The 23,072-nt window shown below is 41.9% G+C and overlaps 1 protein-coding gene and 1 non-coding gene across 4 annotated transcripts in view; both read left to right on the plus strand.

The window, feature by feature from the left end:
- Ano4 (anoctamin 4) overlaps nt 1-23,072 on the plus strand; it is a 395,425-nt gene that overhangs the window by 165,763 nt on the left and 206,590 nt on the right. The gene's annotated exons all lie outside the window — the stretch shown is intronic.
- Nucleotides 6,769-6,957, plus strand: LOC114700652. Its single transcript, XR_003735723.1, has one exon. It is a non-coding gene; the product is annotated as a U2 spliceosomal RNA (small nuclear RNA).

A 23,072-nucleotide genomic window follows, 5' to 3' on the forward strand; every position in this document is an offset into this window, starting at 1 on the left:
AAATCAGCTTTCTGTGTCCTGCCAATAACTTCATTGGAATAAACCCTCCCATCATCTCCCTCATTTTGTTTTCTTTCTCTACCTCTAGTTCCCTCATTTGCTGACTAACCCTAACAGTGGTGACTGAGACCCATGTTGAAAGTAAGATTCCCAAAGTTCTGAACTGGAATGGAAAGTGTTACACACCAGATTTTAAGTCATCGAATGTGTTAGCCTTCATGCAAAGAAAAGTCAAGCCCTGGGCAAAAGGTCCTATAGTCAACACATTCAAGAAGAGCATGCTCAGGCCTCACTCCTGTCTCAGCTTCTGTGGCGCTCTTCGGGGATGTTCTTTGTTAGTTGCTTCCCTCCAACCCTAGTTAGCTTTAGCTGTCAGCTTGACCAGACCTAGGTTCATCTGAGAGCAAAGCCTCAGTTGAGGAATTGTCAAAATCACATTGGCCGGTGGGCCATGTCTATGGAGTATTATTTTGACTGTTGATTGATGTAGGAGATCCCAGCCCACCACGGGTGGCACCATCCCCAGAAAGGTGGTCTTGAACTGTATAAGAAAGTTATCTGAGCATGAGCTTGTGAGCAAGCCAGCCACCGGCAGCATCCTTTATGGTTCTGTTGTACTTTCCTGACTATGAGTTCCCTAGTTGGAGGCCATGCTGTGTGGTTTCTACCTTGACTCCCCTTAACCAGAGACTGAGACCTGTAAGTTTAAAATGAAATGAACTGTGTCCTCCCCACCTTGTTTTTGGTCAAAATTGTTCCAACAGCGGGAAGGGAGCTAGAACACCTCCCGTTTGGAATAGAGTACATTTCTCTTCCATTGGATTCAGAGACAGCCATGTCATTTGTCTTGCCCAGTTAAATGTGAGTGATGTCACAATTTAGCAGATGCTTTAAGATGCACATGTGCTAACTTCTGATACTGACTTTTCTGTCAGCTTGAGCATCTAAATGATGAAGTGAACAGGGCCACTCAGCTGTCTTGCCATGGGTAAGTAGTGTAAGCAAGAGCATCTTCACTTTTTTTATAAATCACTGAGACTTACAGGGTTTTCACTCCAACAGAACCTGATCTGCCTCGACTATTATAATAAACATGTATCACAGACTCATAAGATGTATAACAGATGAAAATTGTTTTTAAAGATTAAAAAATGTATGCCTCTCCCCTCCTACTTTCCATCCCTCTCCCACCCCATGTGTGTGTGTGTGTGTGTGTGTGTGTGTGTGTGTGTGTGTGTGTGTGTGTGTGAAGAGGGCACCCTATTTCCTGAAGATAAGACAGGCAGTTGTTAGCCACACAGAGTGCATACTTGGAAACCAAATCCAAGTCCTCTGCAAGAGCAGTATGTGCTTTTAACTGCTGAGCCATGTCTTCAGCCCGCAGATGAAAATTTCATGACACCATCTAAACACTAGTTGAAAATGATTTGATGACTTAAAAATTTAAAGGACTTTCAAACATTCACTTGAAGAGGATATGCTTCGCCGCCCCACCCTATTCCTACATACAGAACTATTTAACTTATCATACAATAACTTAGTGTTTATAGATCTGCATCTGCTCTGACAGGTCTTTGATCATAGGGATGTTGTCTCATTTGCTTTTAATCCTGGCAACCTGACACCACGTGTTTCGTTTCATAGGCACTTAACAGTGCTATACAGATGAATGAATGGGACCAGAATAAAACCTGGCACATAGCAAGTGGTCAGTGAATATTTGGTTATTGACTATGTTTATACTTGTGGCTACACAGAGTGCCTTGCTGAAATCTCACCCCTCAGGAACACTTCAATCCATGTTTCAGGTGCAAAGACTCAGTTGAGTGTAGATTCTTATGCTGTATTTTCTCTGCACCCCAACCTTGAAAACCTTATTTAAAGAAGTGCCACCAGTGCAGTGCTGGCTGGAAGGATGCTGTATTTGCATATTAACTGGTTTGGAGTAGATGCTGAGCTTGCATCCGATCACCTTTCCACTGGACATTATAATTAGGGGAAATTCCAATGCTGAAACTTGGCTGCTGCTCAGCTATTGATTCAAAGTTTATTGCCTCACCAGGGATTGTGAAGAGTTTTATTTGGTTCAAAAAGTGCTTAATGCATATTATTCTGAGGTCTTGAAATATTATCAACTTGGGCCTTTTGTGAGCTCTCCTTGGTCCAGTAAAGGACCTGCCAGCCCTTATTTAATTTGTTTTCCTCAGAAACAATTCTGGTATCTGGAAAATTTATATACACAAGGCTGTTGCCATCAGGTCCTTCATACTTCCTTCTTCAAGTGTTTCCTGAATTTAAATGTTCTAAGAGAAGGGTGCCTTCCTGCATCTCTGTCCTTTGTCCAAACAGTTTACCAGATGTCCCAGTGGACCTCCCCACATTCATTTATCCATTCTCCAATGTATATGAAGAGCTTACTCTACTAGACATGCTCTAGGTCTGGTGAATATAATTTTCTTGGAACTCATATTTAATTCATTGGAATAATAGATGAAAACCAAAAAGTGAAGACACTTCGGGTGTCTATAAGTGGTCCAGACGGGTATTAAGACAGGGGAATTGTAATTGTGGTGCTAGGACGGTACTGTGTTACCAAGTGGTATAAGAAAACGAGAGCCCAGCTGACATTGCATTATCTGAACAGAAACCTAATACCTTAAAGAAGTGAGTGGAAAGCCACGAGCACATGGAAAGGAGATGGAGGGGTTCCCAGAAGAAGAAACAGAAAATACAAAGCCATGAGACTTTCAAGGGTCACATGGTATGGAATAACCCTGGAGTGGGTTCTGCATTCCACTTGGGGCTTTCTGGTTAGGTAGTTCAGTTTTTATCTTGATTAAAGTCAGAGACTCGTTTGTTTGTTTGTTTTTAACAAAAACCCGTCATTAAAAAGATGGTGTTGAAGTAATAATAGGCTATGGGTGGCTGCAACAGGGACAGCGTAACAGGTTAAGAATTTGCTGGAACAATACCATCTTCAGGTGAAGGCACTGGTGCACAGTACTCAAGAGTTTGTTCTAAGTGGATCCCCTTCTACCTTTCCCAGCCTGGATTAATGCCACATCTCCCAAGCGCTCCTAACACATTCCCTGCTGAAATGCAGGTATGCATCTAAGTCCACACATACCTGGAGATAGACAGTGTATGTAATTGTTGGGGAGAGGCTCACTTTGAGGGTACTTGCCTAGCACCCAGTAGAGACTCAAGGTTATGCTCCCAACATAGGAAAAGTGAAAATATTTTCAAACAGCCACTACAGCAGGAGTTCTCTGAGCCAATTTTCTATTAAAACAAGGTTTACCTAAATATAATAAAAGAAGCAGGCTAATTAAAACTGTGTCGTGTATATTATATACTCACTATAGAAATGATATATGCAGCTTAATAAAAGCATGATAATTATAGCAATTGTGTAGAATGATAGACCATATAAAGGAGGAGCATTTCACTCAGGCTTAAAATTGCCAGTGAAGGGTCTGGGGAGATGACTCAGTGGTTAAGAGCACTGGCTGCTCCTCCAGAGGACCTGAGTTCAATTCCCAGCACCTACACTGTAGCTTATAGCCATCTGTAACTCTAGTTCCAAAGGATATGATGCCCTCTTTTGGCCTCCACTGGCACCAGACATGCGCCTAATGCACAGAAAAATGTGCAAGCAAAATATCCATACACATAAAATAATTTTTTTGAATTGCCAGTAAATGGCAAAATAATAAAACAACAAACTGACTCGGGATATTTTAGGACTGTTACAAAATTCTTCATTAAATACATTCTTCAGGGGCTGAAGAGCTAGTTCAGTGGTTCAGAGCTCTTGCAGAGGACCCAAATTTGGTTCCCAGCACTCATGTTGAGCAGTTCACAGCCACCTATATATAACTCCAGATCCTGGGAATTGGACACTATCTTCTGACCTCCTTGGGTTCCTGAGCTTACATTCACATAATCCCATGCAGACACATAGTAGTGAACACATTTTTAAACATCCAAAATACCTTCTTTATGCTCTGTATCCAGGATGTATTTGTCTCACTGTCATACCCTTAGGATGTCACTGGGAGAAAGTTTTCTGTTGAAAACACTCAACTCAAAGTGCCTTGAACTAAAGAAAATGCTGAAGGACTGTCTAGGCGAGGATTGACCCTATGGACTCAGGGCCTTCAGATCAGCCGCACATTTCTCCAGCCTGTTCTCCTAAGTTGCCTTCCTTTGCAAGCTGCCTATTCATAGTTACAGTGAACAGTGCCTATTCTGACGATGGCTCTGCCATCGAGTGTTCGAGTTCCAGGTCTTTGCACCAAAAGTTCCTTGGTATGACTGCTAATATCATATGCTTATCCTTGAAAGAACCGCGGTGGCCCAGAAGATGTAATACTTGCTCTAGCTAGACAAGGCCTGGGTCACATACTTCTGTTTGGACTTGGGAATAAGTGAGACCATTCCATAAGAATTATATGCAAGCGCAGTAGGAGAGGAGACCCCTAGGAACAACCAGGTTACTGATTGCTGAAACAGGAACACATAATGAAAAGTCACACAGTAACCATGTAATAGAAGCAAACATTTCCAAATTCTGTTCTCAGCAAGTTCCCAGTTGGTAAATTAGGCATATAAGTGTGAAGTTTTCACTCTGAGATTGACTTTAGGTTTAGGTTTTCTGGAGGTATCTTATCATCAACCTCTCACACACATCAATGCCCTCACATAGAGAAGTCCCAATTTGCCTCAGAAACTTTACTTGGTCTTATAATAGTGTGTGGGAGTGTGTTGTGGGTGGGTGTGTGGGCAGGGGTGTGTTCAGAAAAATACAAAATAATGCCTTACAAAATCAATGCTTTGTAGTCCCATTGAAGCTGTAGGGATCTCAGTCTCAGTGAGAAACAGATGGTACACTCAAATTAGGATAATTTGAGAAAAATGTAATAAAGAGATCATTTGCAAAGGTGTGGGTAGTGTATAAGCAAACTTCAGAAATGTGATGGCCTCTGAGACTAGTTACTGAGGCTCTGTTTACCTCCTCCAGGCTCACATGAGTGGAATAACGAGGGGGACATTGGCAGAGCTGGCAGGCCAGGGCCACATGGCCAGCTCCTGATGATTCTACAGGGAAGGGGCTGGGGAGTGCTGACCTGATATCTCTCTCCCTCATCGTTCTTGTCTTCCTTCGACTGTGTTCCAAACTGGCGAAATGCACAGGGCAGGGAGCCCGTTGACTCTTCAAAGGGGAGGGGGAAGTGGAGAAGGGAAGAGAAAGATCTGGAGAGGCGTTGGACATTATCCAGAAGAGCCCAACCCCTTTGCCTGCTGATGTGTGTGCTCATCTTTTAGCTAAATGAAAAGTTCCCGTCTCCTTCACGGAGGATGCAGGAAGGTCTGTTGTCCGTGGATCACTGAGGGGAGGGGTAACTATATTCCAGGCGCTCACCCTCTTCAAATCAGTAGCTAGAGAATAAAGGGACACTACAAAGCATAGTTGTTGAGGTTCTGGACTCCAGCACACGCTGTCTACTCCAGTAGTACTCCATGGCCCCTTCACTTTTGCTAGCCCCTCAGCTCTAAAGAGCTGGATAGGGTGTGTATAGGTCGGGGAGTGGCTGAGAACTTGACTCCTGCAGTTACAGAGGCTGAAATGCATCGAGGTCTGTAGCCAGCAAGCCCGGGGACCAAAGAGAACCAACAGTTAGCTTCTGTGTGAGTGCAAAGGCCCGAAAGATTGTTCAGTTCCAGTCTGAGCTTGATTCCAAGAGCAAGAGAAAACCAATGTCTTGGCTCGCGTCAGGCATAGAGAACCGTTCTTCTGTATGGATCCTCGATGGTCCATTTAGTTCTTCAGTGGATTAGGTAAGATCTGCTCATACTGCTTTTGTGAGCCCACTGATTGAGACACCGACCTCACCCAGGTAAGTCCTCCTAGACACACTCAGCAAAAAGTTTAACCAAGCACCAGACACCCTGTTGCCTAGTTAAATTGCTCCATGAATCAGCTATCATAGACCTGGCTTTGGTTTTTGCTGCATGAAGTGAAAATAGGAATTGTTACACCTGGATTCTCCAAGTCTTGTGTATTCAAACCAATCTGCAATTCCTGTGATAATTGTAGGTGAGTAGCCATGGGGATTCTAAGTCTTCCCGTGCATACTGATGACCATATGCTCAGGGAGTTCAGCCTTTCATTTGTCTTCTATGTACTTGCTAGGGCTATGAGAAGAAACCAAGAAACTCAATCATCTTTATAATCATCACTGTTACCATAGCAATTAAGTGCTTGGGCCACTTACTCTCCCAGTACCTTCCTTCCCACGTGCATTGCATCCTGTCCCACTACTGGTGCCAACTTGAACAACTGATGTTGTTACTTTTCCTGGGTTGCCTGTGTTCCATTTCCTCCCATCAAGGAGATTTTATTTGTATCTCTCGAATAAATGACCCATTGTTAGACCCCCCTTCGTGGTCTCAATAGAAAGTAGCATGCTGAAATCAGAATTACAGCAGGGGCCAGTTCCTGGGACTTGAAGACGGATAGGGCTGTATAGAGGCTGAAGACCAGCATCAAGGTCTTCAGTTGAAGGATACCCCTGGTGCTCTGCTTTTGACATGTTGCTAAATTTCATATATGAAATGCAGCAGATCCCATTTAAAATGCACCCTATTTAAAATTTCAGACAATCCTGTGACTTCCATTTTAAAAGACTGCAAAATCATTATTTCTGTTTATTTAGTTATTCTTAGCCTCTTCTCTAGCTAATGGGATTTAGTTAGGTATCATTTATCGCTTCTCGGCCTTTTGGCTAAGATCAAGTGTAGGTATCATTGGCCATCTACTGAAAAGCCAAGTTGATATGGTGAGGATTCATGTGAACTTTTCATTAATAGGGTATAGTCCTTGAATCAAAACTGTTTGTCATCCTATATATTTGCAGTAGTTTTTAAAAGAACTGCATCCTGAGAATTTTTCAACTTTTAAATACCATTACAGCATGATTTATTTGAATCCCTTAGCCTTTTGGTCACTTTTTATCACCTATTGCTTTCATTTAAAATTTAATTAGTGTTTTAGGCTCCCTTTTTAGAATGCAGGACAATAAACAAACTTTTGTAGTACAGCTTAGTAATTTATAGTCCAGCAAATCAATACCCAGATTCTAGACATAGGAACTATTTTCTTATCTGTTCCTCAGATTGCTTTCCATATTTATGGGATGCGATTCTATAAGTTTTATAGGTTTGGGGACTGCAGAGAAGCCCCCTTCCCCATAGGAATATTTTCAGGTGTTCTTAGGATGTGCCCTTACCCACCTGGAGAATGAGTACATTAACCTGTCTTCAGTGCATCCTTTCTTTCTACCTGGTGTTTGGAGGTGAGAAATGGCACAGTTGCCCCTAAACATCACTGCTCCCAGGTGTGAACTGGGCCCTGGGAATCCTTCTGCCAGAGCTCTTCCTGGCAGCCTATCTCTATCCATCATGTTCCAATTACTGGGTTTTTTTTTTTTCCTAATCACCTTGGGACTTTGATGAGCTGTTACTCAGAGAAAGAAGGTCATTTGTTATGCTTGTGTTGTTGAAAAGGGACAGGATGAGACAGGGGTGTTATTATCCTTCTTTGAAAGTCAGCTTCTTCACACAGTGATGTTGAGGTAAACTGCAGGCAATTATCTTTCTCCAGAGCTCTGGCCTGATGCACTCTGTTTGCCCTTCTGCTGTAGCATGAGACATCTGGTGCTTTGGAATGTGTTTTTACCAATTGTTCTCCTCTGTGCCCTGAGTGCCTTAAGATCAAGGACTGTTACTTATTTCCCATTTACACAGGGTATCTTTTCTATTCAGGGTGCTTTAACTGTGTACCACAGACCTGATGGATTATAAATAATAGAAATTTATTTCTCATAGTTTTGGAGGATTGGAAATTCAGACTCAAGTCAATGAGAGTTGATGTATGCTAAGAATCTGCTTCCTGAATCATACATGGCCATTTTCTTTCAAAGTCCTCAAATGGTACAGGGAATGAGCAAGCTCTTTGGGGGCTCTTTTGCAAGGCCTCTAACTATTTGTTGGGGTTCTCCCCCATCACCCACTCACTTACAAAGACCCTATATTCCAATACATGGCATTGGGAGTGAAATTTTTATCATATGACTTCTGGAAGGTCACAACTCTATAATGAAAAATTGCTTAGTGTGTAGCGTTCAACTGAGTAAATTTTTAGCTGTAAACTCACCTGACATGTCTTTACATCTATCAATAATTACCACTAATAAATACAAAAGTTATGATTGCTTAGTGGTGCTATTTGCCTCATATTTACAGGAATATGACCATTGCATTAACTGTTTCAATATTTTTTCATTTACTCATTGAACATCTATAAAGAATATATTAAATGCCATGCTCTAACTTAGCTTGAAGCCTCCAAAAAGATTTTTCTGCCTTTCCATTTTTTCCATGTTTCCCTTCAGTTAGGAGAAAGACACAAAAGAGAAATGGTACTTGACAGCATTAGAGATGCCACCACAGGCAGAGTGGAAGACAAGACTGGATGTGGCACCTGAAAGTTGTAGTCCAGCCTCCTACAATCATGAATTGTGGCCTCAAAGTCAACTCTGTATTCTGAACATCCTTAGTAAACTAATGTGGTTGGGAACATTGTTTGTGTGTCCAGGTTGCCATTTGCATAGTGTTTTGTGGGGCTAAGTTGTTATGAGCTGCAGGATTAATGTGCATTTTCAGCTGAGCAGGTCATTAAAAATAAATATAAGTCCAACCCAGCAATTCTTTTAGCTTTAGCAAACTAATATATTTCAGGAAGAGCTTTCTTAATTCATAGGAAAGAGCCTCAAGAATGACCTCATTTGCACTTTAATTTATATTCAAGTAGCTGTAATTTGTTAAAAAATGGGACACACCAGCCATCTGAAAATTAGTTATGTAATTTCTATAAGTCACTGCAAGTAATTTTCATCTCAAAATCCATATGCTTCCTTGAGCTTCTATGGGATAAAAATAATATTGCAAAACTACCAGGGACTTTTCTCCCTCTACTCAGACTTAACACATACTTACTTGGAGTCAACTATATGCCAGTAAACAACAAAACCCACAGACACTCTTTGCCTGACCACTACATGAAGTTATACAAAGCAATTTGTTACTAGGAGGGCTCAGGTGAGAACTTGAGAGTAGAGATCTTAAGTGTCACTAGCAAATGTATTGCTATGGAGCCTTAGAAGCACATGAGGTCCTTAAAGGGAGCCCAATACTGAAAAGAGGAAAAGGGTTTGAGATAGTGTTTGGGACTTCCTGTATCGGACAAACAGGAACCACAGCTGGCTTTACAGAGAGGCCACCTGTGTGGTGGCACCGGCATCCAACATGTAACAGGGTCTCATGGTTAGGACGGTAGTTTGTTATTGCAGCCTTGAAATTTCTGAACGGTTTTAACAAGGGGTCCATATTTTCATACTTCACCAAGTTCTACAAATTATATAGCTGCTCCTATGGAGAGTTCTTCATGAAATGTAGAAAACCAAGAGTGTGTTGTCCCAAAGTCAAGGGCAAAGAAAGCCTTCAGGCAGAAAGATGGACTGAGCGAGCAAGGGACAACTTGCGGAAGGGATTACTGGTGAGGGGACATGACACAAGGCATGAGAGTGGAGGGTGGCAACAAGAGAAACCCACTGAGAGCCACCTGTACCCACAGTGTTGTGGGCAGGAAGCTGGAAAATGGGGCCATAGTTTGAAGGGGATGCTAGGCCAAGGAATGCTTGGGAAAAGAGGAGAGAAGTAAAGGTGTTTGATTCCTTGTGTGGGTGACTTAGCAGGGTGTCTTAGTCAGGATTTCTATTGCCATGAAGAGACACAATGATCACAGCAACACTTATCATGGAAAACATTTCATCGGGGCTGGCTTACAGTTCAGAGGTTTAGTCCATCATCATCATCATCATCATCATCATCATCATCATCATGTGGGAAGCATGGCGGCGTGCAGGCAGACATGGCATTAGAGGAGGAGCCGGGAGTCCTACATCTGGATTGTCAGGTGGCAGGAAGAGAGAGACACTGGGCCTGACTTGAACTTCTGAGACGTCAGACTCATCCCTACCAATGACATGCTTCCTCCAACAAAGCCACACCTACTCCAGCAAGACCACACCTCCTAATAGTGCCACTCCCTATGAGCTTTGGGGGTCATTTTCACAGAGGTAGGAAGAGATGCTGCAGAAAATAAAGGGAGGAATGGCAGGGTTGATGCCTGAAAAGGTAGGAGGCTGCGGACATAGGGGTCAGCTGTAAGAATAGGTAAATATGTATTTTGAAAGCAATGAAAGCAGGTTTCTTGACCCCATTTGCAAAGACATTGAATTCTTCCCAAAACATGTTCTTAGAAACGTCATCAAATGTTAATTGACTAAAAGTGTGTATGTTTATTCTTTGGTTCTATGGCCAGTCCTGTTGTTTCATATGTTTGCTTTTGTGCCAGTACCACATTGTTTTGAACACTTGGATTTTGAAATATAATCAGATAGTGGATGACCTAGAAACAAAGACTCTTTTTGCTCAAAATTGTTATGGCTTCTTGGTATCTTTAAAAAGGGATTTTTGTCATTGATGTGTGGCCTTCCCCCACCTTTACCCAGGATACTCTTGAGGAGAAAGGGATAAGAAATATTAAGTAGAATGATAGGCCTAGCCAACAAGAGGAAAGACAGTATAGCTTCAGGAGGACCTGGGTCAATACCCAATGGCCCAGAACTTTATTCAAAAGGGCTTTTTTATAGCAATTCCAAGGGGAGTGGCAAAAGACCTCCCCCTGCTAGATACAACCAAGTGTGGACCCTTCCAAACACCTGGTACCCAGGCCCCTGGTCCAATCATCCTCTTATGCAGTCTTGCTGGGTGAAACAATCTCAGATTTCACTAGGAAACCTCTGTGGGCTCCCACATTGATGTAATGGCTGAACCTGAAGGGCATTAGGCTAGGTGGGCATTAGGATCCGAACATGGATCCCAGATATGGAAAGGCAAATACCACATAATCTCACTTAACTCTGTCTCTAAAAGAGTTGAATCCATTGAAGCAAAGAACATGATAGTGATTGGTGGAAGCCAAAGGCCCAAAGTAAAGAATGGAGAAATGATGGCCAATGGCAGAGGAATACATTCTGGACCTGGGTTTCACAGCCTGTTAACTGATTTAATAATAACACGGATGTGAAAATCTCTGGGAAGAGGCTTCAGATGTCTCGCCACACATGGAAACATATGTGTGCTTCAGGTGAGGTAACATGTATGTGAATTATCTTGATTTAAACATTACAAATATATGCATATATATGCATTGTGTGGTGTTTTATATATATATGTATATATAACATATATATAAAATATCACATTGTACACCATAAATACAGTTTTCATTGGTTGATTAGACTTTATGTTAAACAGGAAACAAAGAAAGCAGGGATTATGGGTTGAAGTAAGTTGGTGATGTGGAATATTTTTTTTCTTAATGGAATATTAATTAGGTGAGGGCATTAGCTGAGGGGAGTGGGAGAGTTACAGATTGCTGAGTTATTTTAGAGACTGGAAAGGTTGACCTTGGCCTGAGTTCCCAGGTAAAGTTTTGTGAGCATCTGCGTAGTGTGTCAAAATCCCTAGGTAAGTTTTTCCCTTCAGCGTGTCTCAGCTGCCTGGTGTGACAGTAGAGGAAACGGATGGATGGGTTAGTCAGCTGCCTTCATTATGGTCCCTGTACTGCTGATGGAGAGACTGGGGTTCAGAGAAGTAAGTTATTTACTTGGCAGCAATTGGCAGAATCTGGACCTAAATCTCTCCCCTAGACCCCAAGCATTTTGAGAACTTGGTCAGTTTCAAACCATTCTTGCTGCCTTGGATGAATCAACATAGGTTCCACAAATTTCCATTTCTTTCTCTAGTGTGAGCAGGCAACTGGGAAATACTGTAATTTGGATATTAAATTAGATTTTTTTCTGTACTGATCCCCCTGTTTTTCAGCTAGACACCAGATCTGGTCTTGACAGTCACAAAGTAAGAATCCTGGTGGACGAGGGGGGGGGGCAGAGGGGTCAAGTTTGAGTCCAGCCTCTCCTGCCAACCAACCGGCTGTGTAACACACAGTTGATAGACTCTTTATCACTTTAATAAGATTTATTATTTTTATTTAGTGTGTGTGTGTGTGTGTGTGTGTGTGTGTGTGTGTTTGCCTTGTATGTGGGTGCCTAAAGAAGCCTGAAGGGCAATCAGATCTCCTGAAGCTGGACTTACAGGTTATAGACTTCCTAACGGGGGCTCCAGGATCTGAACTTGGGTGCCTTTGGGAAAACATCAAATGCTCTTAAGTGCTGGTTCATCTCCCTAAACCCACCTAGTCCACTTTAATTGAGCATCTGAGGAGGTAGTGGTGAAGCTGACTCAGTCTTGTCCCCTAAGAAACAGCCCAGTGAACTCAATGAGACAGCACATGCTTGGTGGGCTTGTGTTCAACACACAGAGACCCCAGGCACTGACAATTATTGTTGCCTTCTCTACATAGTTTGGCATCAAGAGCCAACATCTCTTAGTGAGAACTCCAACACACAGTGGGAAGTTTGTGCTGGTTTCTCAATAGATATATGCGCGAATATCTGGTGTCCCCTTCCCTACCCTCAGCTGAATCAGACTCTCAGGAACCTAGAGCCAACACAGGGTTCTTGCTGAGCTGATACTGCCTGACTATTCCTAAAACAATAGACATGGCAGTAAGTTAGTGTGGTTGTCTCTTTGCAATGCTGGCCCAGTCTCCCTAGAGAGTACTGTTCTTTAGCTGCTGGTTGCTTTGTTTTATTGTATTTTATTTTTTAATGAGGGGAACATCTGATCTTCCTGGTTTATTGGCTTTCATTAGGGAATGAGAATTGTTTAAATGAAGTGAGCCAACAATTGATAAATCCTTGGTTTTACAGTCTCGGTGACACAGACTTTGATTTGCCGGTCAGTATTTATTTCTGGGTCTTCAGACCTTGGCAAGGTCTTTGTCATATTTGAGTTAGGGCGTTGTAAGTAACCTAGCCCTGGGGAGGAATCTTGTGGCACAAAGAAGACAGTATTTTACCCTCCTAAAGGAGAATCATCTGTCTTACACCCCTGTATCAGGGTGTCAATCAGGGCCAGTTTGTTAAACAGACAAATGGACTCACGGTGTCGTCAAGTGGGGCGAAGCTTGCTTTGGATTAGTAAACTCAGTTAAACACCATAAATCTCACTTTCTAACAATTTCTAGTGCAGCCACCATTTCTGTCAGTGAAGCAGGCCACTGGAACAGATCCACATAAACACTGGATGCATTGTTATGCAGTCAGTTTAGCCTTTTGCTGGCCATGCTTCTCCTTTACACAGCAATCATGTGACCGGGAAAGGAGTAGGAGCGGAAACTCAGAGGCCTGTAGGGTCGTCTGCCCTGTACCGACAGAGAGGATGACTGTCATAGCTGTGGAACTCTGTGTCATTAGCATGCAATCATAAAGCCACTCTAAACGTTATGAGATTATTTTTTTGGTTTATTCTTGTAACTCAATTGTGCAACTTTTGGGTGTGAATTTTGTGGGCACATTATATCACCATGTCAAAAAGGTTGGGCAAGTCTGCTGGAGTGTGAGTCTAATTGTGTTCTCTCTGTGAGACGGGAGTCCCTGTGGGCTGAGATTTTTGTTTGTGTTGCGTTTAGCATTCACATCAGTGCTGGTCACATCACAAATGCTAAATGGATTACTAGTTAATGCTCATTTACTCTCTGGAGGAATATCGAGAGACATTTGCCAACCAGCCAAAATGCAAGCGGAGATCTTTTTCAGTCTGTCTTGCGATCCCATATCAAGCAAGGGGTTGGCATATTCAGCAGTTGTCAACTCTTGGCATTACCCTTTGCCTTCATCCTGCAGAAATTCGCTGAATGTCCTCTAAGGTCCAACACTTGGGATGCATGGATGGAAGAAGACAGTCTAGCAGGTAAAGCTTCTGTCTGGTTAAAATAGAGGTCTGTAAAATTTCCATGGAACAGGGAGAGGGGAGACCCCACAGGAGTCTCAGAAGGGTCTGCAGGATGTTTGATGGCCCTGAAAGGATTGAGTTCCAAAATGGCGATGGTTGAGCATCCTTTTGTGGGAATGGAGCATGTCAGAGTGAGCCAGAATCAGCACGTGGGAGCAGAATACAGACAGGAAGGATGAGATGCACGTGTTTATGGAACGGTGAAATAGCCAGCACATACTGTGTAGTGATGTAAAGTGACTTGAGGAAGGAGTGGGTAATATGGGAGAGTGATAAGCTGACCGAGAAACTGAAGATGGCATTAGGCATCATGACCAAATGAAAAACACAGAGCAACAATAACAACCAAAAATTGGGGCGAGCGCTTTTGGAAGATGAAAATGAAATTCTTTAAGTCCTGTCTCAGTTGTGGAAGTAGCAGTGGTTAATGTTCAGTGAGGACCATTTAAAATGTGTGAGTCATTCTGTCTTCATAATAATTATCAGGATACAGACCCTATCTTTATCCTCATTTGGCGGATAAAGGAACTGAAGCATTAGAGGTGCCCTCTGCAGGGTCCCAGAGCTGGTTAGCCAGAGTCTGCTCTTGATCAGTAGTGTTTATTGTAGTACACAAAATATATTACACTATTGCAGTTCCATGGTTAATTGTAAAGCAATGAAGTTCCAGAGGCTGGAATTTAATTTTCATTTCAAGTGAATTAAGAGCATCCCGGACCACTGCTTCTGCCCTTCTGACTGTTTTAAAGGCTTGTCTGCTATTGCCTTAGGCTTTGCTCTGTGAGGGGAACAAAGTTTAGAGTCGCTGCCCGTGAGACTCACTACCATCACACGTACGCAAGCCCTTTTGTGAAATATGTTAAAGTGTTTAATACAACTTCCAGCTGGGATGGTGGCTGGGAGGGTGTTTAGCCTGTCTCATGCACAAAGACATTCTATGTGTCCACATACTCTGATAGCCCCTCCTTCACACCCACACCTCCATGCCTACGTCAGTCAAGTTCACTGTGGTTCTTGGTGAGAGCTGACTTCAAAGAATGCACTAAGCACTGGTTAACTCTATTTCTCAAACTCTCCACTATTTGATAGCAAATCCCCCATGATGCTAAAGGATTTTTACATTAGCTTCCTACCATTTTGCCATAGCAATTTGTTGTGACGGGAAAGATTGAGACTGGTTCTGATTTTAGCTTTTTATTTAATCTACCACTGAAATTGTGTAGTCTTAGGACCACATATTGAACTGTGTCGTTTCTTGATGTGCTCATCGTGGGAAATGGGAGTGGTAGCAGAGTGAACTGTGTGCTTCCTCCTACCTGCAACAGTTCGTATTTATGAAGTCTTATAGTCGAACACAGTTCTGATGAGGGAGGAAGCACCTGTGGCCAGTGCTGTTTATTTTATACTCTTGTATCTATCTAGGTCTGGCTGTTGTCCTTGAAGACATTTGCTTCCATTATGATGTAAGGCCCCATGGTCTTCTCTTGCCTTGACAAAGACTCTGATTCCATTTATATCGGTCAAGAACTCAGTGATTGAAACTCATTACTTAACCTCCCTTCTGCCCTGTTTGTTTATTCTTAAAGTGGCATTGTTAATAATGACCTCATAGTATGGAACTTTTGTCATCAGGTCTTAAAGAAAACTTTAATATGATAATACCCCTAGGGATAATAAGAAAACAGCTAATATACACTGGATACGTTCTCTGATCCAAGTATTACTGAAATGTTAACAGCCCTGTGGGTTTCCATTAGGCCTCCCATGGCTGTGACAAGTAACTGAGAGAAACTGCCTACAGTAGAAATCACTTATTTTAAAGCATGACTTCAGAGAGTCTAATTCATGGTCAGCTGGCTTCCTTGCTTTGGCCTGAGGCCTGGCAGAACTTCACACTGGGTCATGTCAGCTTGGACACAGAGGAAGACAATAGCTCCAAAATTTTTTTAAAAATCCATAGTGGAGAGGACATGATGGACCAGGGCTGATCATGCCGTGGTAGAACCTACATCCCTGAGTTCTCCTTTTCTTGTGTTTTTCTCTCTCCAGACCTCTAGCAGACAGATGAAGCCACTTACATTCAGGAAGGGTCTTCCCTTCTTAGTCAATCTTACTCCCAGAGACACTCTTGACTAATATAGTAGGTGTCTATCAAGCCAATCATATTGACAGTCCATGTAAATGTTACTGTTATTCCCACAGTTGGGTGATGTTACCTGTCCAAAGTCACACAACTGGAAGAAGGAAGAAGCAGAGCACCAGGCACTCAGGTAGGCTAGGGCCAGAGTAGACAGCTTTAAACTCTTTATCATGGAACTGTTTTTCTCCCGTGACATTGTCACTGTATCATTGTGAATATTTTTATGCCTCTCCCTATGTAAGTGGAACTGCTCTCGCTTGAAGGTGGATGGTATCAGTATCTCCACTTCTAGAGATAAGGAGCTTGAATCCCCCTGGGCATTGATTGAAAGCACACAGCAGGTAGCAGAAGGGGAGGACCTGAACTCATGCAGTCTGACCCCCCGGTCACGTCCTCAGCCATGATGCCTCCATGTGAACCACTCAGTCCTGTTCATGTAAGAAAGTCATTACAATGCTGCATACCAGCCCACTAGTGAGCCGATTGTGGTGTGCTGGAATTCTGCTTGTATTCTTCCTTGTTGATACTTGTAGCAAAAGGAAAGAAAAACAAACAAGCAAACATTGCCCCCTAACATTTTGCTTTGTGATCCCCTAACCTAGGGGAAAGTCTAATGATTAATGCCATTGAATTTGGGGTTTGATGCTGCTTGGAGGATATGTTCAAGTAAATGCAATAGCACATGCTTATTTTCTGTTTCTCCCGATTTCTGGGAGTCTTGAACATGCCATCCCACATTTGCTGATGAAGTGCTTGCAAGTGACTTAGCCGACTTCCAGTGTTCACATTGCTATGAAAATGGCATCCAATGAGACTCATCGCTACATCAACATTTGAGTTTATGGACACACACATTTATTTTCCACAAAACTGTGTGACAGCGATGACAAATCAGATTTTGAAAGAACTAATGTAGAATGAAAACATGTGAATCTATGCTTTACTTTGAGCTACTTCAAATCCCTTGCTAAATAAATACAGGGTACATTGTAAATTATTTTAGATAAATGTCTAAGGAAAATAGAATGTGATTTCTAAAGACTAAGACATTTCACAAAAAGCTTTAAAACACAATCTTTATCTGCCAGAAGGATTTCATTCATTATTCATTATATCAGAAATTTAATTATGTGAGCATTGAGGTTAGTCAGGATCAATTTTATAACTCAAAGCACATAAATCCTCAACATTATTAATTAAAAAGTTGATTTAAATGTTGCATTTCAGACTTAAATGTAATTTAAAGTCCCTTTGTCACTGTTTTTCAAATATATGTGTCCATAGAGATACGTTGCGTGGCTGAGAATTGGATGGCAATGTTATGGATGAACATAGAGCCATAATCAGTGAATAATCACTGGCTTGTACTCTAGAGTTAGTTTTGATAAATTTCTAGAAACCTGAGAAATAACATTTATATTTTTGGTTAGTTAAGTAAATGAAAAATTGATTAAGGCAGTTGGGATGGAGCTGACTTCATCATCTCTCTCCTTTGAGGACCCCTTATGAGGCTGACCACCTCAACCTGGGGTAGACAGGATGTCATGCTGTCTAGGGAAGCTGTAAAGGAAAACATGCAGACTTGAAATTATTTTCCATTGCTTCAGTAAGAATGGTCAGACACCAAGCTGCTTACAGTGTCGGCTGTAATGTCTTGCTGTTCTGTAGATGGAAGCGAGGCACAGGTCTTACTGAACTACAAAGACCTAGCACAGTTCTATTCCTGCTGGAGAGAAGGACCTGTTGTCACCTTTGACAGCTTCTCGAGCTGCTCTGTTCTTTCTTTATGACCCACTTTCCCCTTTAAGAAGCATCTCTGAGTGCAAATGTAAAGGTTGCATGCCCTCACATTGCTCTCTACTCTACATCCCAGGACAATCTCCTCATCTCCAAGACTTCAATTGAACCTGGAAAGTTTCTCTTGCCGTGCAAGGTGACATTGATGTCTTCTCAGAGACTAGGTCAGCATTCTAGAAGGACAAGTGTTTTGTTAATGATATGATTATGACTGCAGCGTGTTGGACTGGCTGTGCTTCCTGCCATTACTGCCCCATCCTCTTAAGCCTTTTGTGTTCTGATGGCTTTGCCTACTTCAAACCTTTCTCTCCTCAGATCTCAGTGTTTTTGATTTTCCTTTAGCATGCAGTTTTATTGGCCCCTTTTTTCTGCCAAGAGCAATATTGCAGGCCAAACCACTTGGGGTCAAATTGGACTGCACAACTTAGTTGAAAAGATACTCACAATCCTCGTTCCTCAGTTTTCTCCTCTATAAATGAGGATAAAGGATGTGTATGCAGGATTAATGTAATGATTAAATTGCTGGACATATTTAATGCTCTCAGAGCAATGCCTGCCCCCTGCTCAACACATGCTATTGTTGCTTTTCTTTTGGTCATTCTCCTTCTACTGGCCTCTAGATGTTATCTGTGAGCTTGTTTCTCTTCTCAAGGATTTCTGGCTTCTCTCAAAGCTTCAGCATTAATCTCTAGGCGAAGAAGTCTAGCCAGACACATTTCTAAGCTCCATGTCTCTATTTATGGCCATACTGGGTAAACACATTTTTCAGTTAATTAATTTTTTCTTTCCTTGTTTTTATTGGCTTTTCACAGTTTCATAAATGTGTTTTTGTATATGTTCAATCTTTTCTCTTGACTACTCGCAGACCTATGCCCCTTTTTGCTAACTACCCAACTTTGTGTCATAATCTCTTTTTTTAACTCATCAAGCACAGTTTGTGATGTCCATATATTGGGTTTGTGGTGATCCTACAGGAGCACGGGTGACCTATCTGCGCCCACACCCTTGAAGGAAACTGATTCTGTCTCACGAAATAGCTATCAGTTGTTCCTCACCTACTCACTTCCCTGTTCCACACTGAAATTCTGTCCAGCTTGAGCTTGCTCAGTCTCGTGCATGCTGTTACTGCCGCCATGGGGTCATAGGGGAGACTGCCCTGTTGTTTCTGGAAAACACGGTTTCATTGAAGTTATCTAACACCTTTGGCTCTTAACATTCTTTCCACCCACCTCCACAACCATCTCTGAGCCTTGGGAGCAGAGGGTATGATATAGATATCCCATTTGAGCCCAAACATTCCAGACTCTCTTATTCCTCACACCCTGATCAGTTGTCTGTGTTAGTCACTATGGACTGCAAAAAGAAGCTTCTCTGATAAAGCTTGAGAGGTGCACTAAACTAGGGGTGTCATAATAAGTCATCAAGAGTTGGTTTAATGCTATATCCACTTATCAGAATAGTAGTAGTGGATTCTTTTCTAGGGCTTGTTACTAGTCCAGTCACAGGTTCTTGACCCAGCAATGGTACGGAGTATGGGTTTCATCTTGTGAAATGGGCCCAATGACAACCAAAGAGTGGTTGGTGACTCCCGTGATGCTCATGCCGCAGTTGCACCAGTAGGCATGTTTTGCCTACATGGTCATTGTTGGAGCTCATAAAAGTCACAGTTAGTAAGATTGGGGATTACTTCTTTTCTTCTAGTAGCTTGCAGAGTGCCTTCCAGCACTATGAAAGCTGGCCAATAGGGATGAAGCTCCCAGGTCATTACCCGGCTGACTTCTCCATGTTCTACAACTCAAGTGTATGGTGTCAAGAAGCTATTTCCGACTGACAGCTGCCTGTAAAGGAAGTCTCACTGGGTATATAAACTACAATTAAGGGTAGCTCCAATGCCCAGCAGTAGATGGCCAACACAAAACTAACTCAGTGGTATTTTTATGGAATTTTTCATCTCATATTGCTTTGTTTTTTTCTTTGTTTGTTTTTGTTTTTTTATATCTTACTGGTCTTTTGCTTGTGTTGTATATTATGGTTTCCAATTTTAGTGTGTGTATGTGTGTGTGTGTGTGTGTATGTGTGTGTGTGTGTTGTATGTGCTTTTTCTTTTCTTTTTAGTCTGGTTTGTTTTTATTTGCCTATTTATCTTCTAAAAATAAAGAAGGCATGGAGTTAGATGGGTGGGGAGGTGGGTGGATCTCAGAGGATCTGGAAGACGGAAACCATGATAGGAATATATTTATGAAAAAGTATTTTCAATGAAAAAGAAACACACACAAAGTATGTGGTGTCTTCAGCAAAAGGATTGTACTGTTAAGTCTGGCAGTGGAGCAGGTATGGGAGAGACAGCGGCAACCGAGAGCATCGGCAATAGCCTGTAATATTTGAGAATCTGTGGGACCTTACTGGCTAACAACTCAAAACAGGTAACCAGTTCCTGGCACTGAGCTTTTTTATCTGTAAGCCTGTGGTGTCTGGTGGGAGCATTGCTGCCCCACTAATAGGGTAACTTCTTTTAGACTCTTTTATTGCATGTTCATGTATGTTTCAGGAAGCTTCTACAGGCTTCCATAAGATTGTTCAAAAGGTCTTTAGTGTAGTGTTCTCTCCTGTAGACTTTTCTCTACTGTGTTACCACTTCTATCCCATTTAACCCTTATGCTTCTGTTATTCCCCTTAACCTTTTATACCACCACATTGTGTCCTTCCTTCCCACGGCCCCTTACTTATTTCCTGTCCTCTGTTGGCATTCCAAATTAAACAACATATCTAAAGATCTAAAAATAACATCTATAAATGAGGAAACATGTGATGTTTGTCTTTCTGGGTTAACCTCCCTCAGAATGATTGTTCTCCACCTATCCGTTCTTCTGTGAATTTTATAATTTTCTTTGTCTTTGTAGCTGGATAATATCCTGTTCATTAAATACACCACATTTTCATTATCCATTCATTAATTAATGGACATCTAGGACATTTCCATTTCTTGTCTATTGTGAACAGAGCAGCAGTGAAAATGGATGAACAGGTATCTCTGTAGCAGGACTGGGTATATGCCCAAGAGCAGTACAGCTGGATCATGTGGTGTATATATTTCTAGGTAATCAGTATAGGGAAACTTTTTTATGTTTTAGGGAGCCACAGACCCAGCATATTTGAAGTGGAACTTGCCTATAAACTATTTCAACCATCTTCTTGGTTTTATGATTACCCCTGTAGTTTGGATCCTAATTGTCTCCCAAAAACCCCATGTGTTAAAGCCTTGACTCACCAGGGTAATGCAGTTAGGAATTAGTGGAACCTTTAAAATAAGGGGGATATAAAAATAAAAGGGAGGACTATTTGGGGACAAAAATGGGGCAGCAAGCTGAGCCTAGGAATCAAGAGGGTCGTGGGAGAGAGGAACAAATAGGAATAAAGTATAACGTATGTATGAAAAATCCACAGTGAAACCCATTGCTTTGCAAGCTACCTTAAAATGATTAATTGAGAGAAGAGATGGAGCCTACAGGGAAGTGTCACAGTCATTTGGGGTTTGATGAGGTGACATTCCCTCGGCTCCTTGCTCATACAACTCTAGCTATCCCCATTTCCAACACATTGTGAGTTTCAGGTTCCTTTATGAACTTGTTAAAACTGTAAAAATTCAATGCAGCAGACCATTAGTTTAGATCTAAACAGCCGATGTTCCTGGTAACACATCTCCAATGTGTATAAAACTGGACACTTCTTCCTTTCATGAATGAGGTCTGTTCCTTCACAATGGCACACCTTCACTCTGGTAAACACTTGTCCTCACTCCCTGTGTCTGTGTCAACTTACCCAGCAGCCTGCTCTCCACAGCGACCCTGCTGGAAGTCTTCTCTTATGGTTTTTCCCCCAACCTTCTGAGTCAGGGGTCAGCAAACCACAGTCCTGAGACTAAATTCAGGCTACTGTTTGGTTTTACAAGTAAAACACATATTAGACCCGACCACATAGATTCGTTTATATATTGAATTCATGTCTGCTTGAGGGCTACAGCAGCAGGATGAAGAAGTAGAGGCAACAGAGACATATGAACCCCCAAACCTCAAATATTTATTCTTTTCCATAAAAAAAATGTTTAAGTACTTCTCTCCACTGGAGATCATGCAGTTTTCCAGGTTACACAGTTACACACAGAACATCTCCCTTTTGTTGGAGTTACTTCAGATAGCTTTCTTCCTTGAAAAATACTCTCTTCCTTTAGACATAAGTTCTGCCTTTACCATCCTTGTTTCTGGGGCCTGGCAGGTTGTAGGCTCAGCAGTTATTAGTAGACATAGATTACTCTGTAAAATAAAAACTTTTTTTTTTTTTACTAAATGTTATGCATTTGCTTAAATGACCATCATTTTCTACAACCCTGATCTCTTTAGGGGGTTAATGCTTATCGTTTGATGTTCCTGGGAGGAAACTGTTTTGTGTTTCATTTCCAGAAAGGTTTTATTGACTGCTAAGACAAGCCATAAAGTTAAGTTCAAGGATGTTAAGGAGTAATGTTCTTATGCTCACTCGGTGATGCCATCTAATAAGTAGCTGCGCTGGAATTTAGGATCACAGTACACACCTTCTTACAAAGTGTGGTTTTCACCACATGAAGCAAAGTGCCTCATTCCTACTTAGCTATTTTTGTTGACTACCTGAGGTTTGATAATATTTGGTTATGATACTCTCCTGTGAAACATGCTCAATGACTACATTTATTTTAGGAAACCAGATGCTTCCTTGGTTACTTAAGGAGAAACCGAGTGGCATGGCCTTTCCTTCTTTATAAACCCAGGAAGAATTGATGTCCCCCTTCATGTCACATCCAACCTGTGCTCTTTGCCAATGGTTGGGTGCTGTATCCTCTGTGAGATGGTGAGCTGCCTGAGTGCATGGACTCTGTTTCTTTCTTTCTTTCTTTCTTTCTTTCTTTCTTTCTTTCTTTCTTTCTTTCTTTCTTTCTTTCTTTCTTTCTTTCTTCCTTCCTTCCTTCCTTCCTTCCTTCCTTCCTTCCTTCCTTCCTTCCTTCCTTCCTTCCTTCCTTCCTTCCTTCCTTTCTTTCCTTCCTTCCTTCCTTCCTTCC

This window comes from Peromyscus leucopus, chromosome 18 (genome assembly GCF_004664715.2).
Source record: "Peromyscus leucopus breed LL Stock chromosome 18, UCI_PerLeu_2.1, whole genome shotgun sequence".
NCBI lineage: Eukaryota > Metazoa > Chordata > Mammalia > Rodentia > Cricetidae > Peromyscus > Peromyscus leucopus.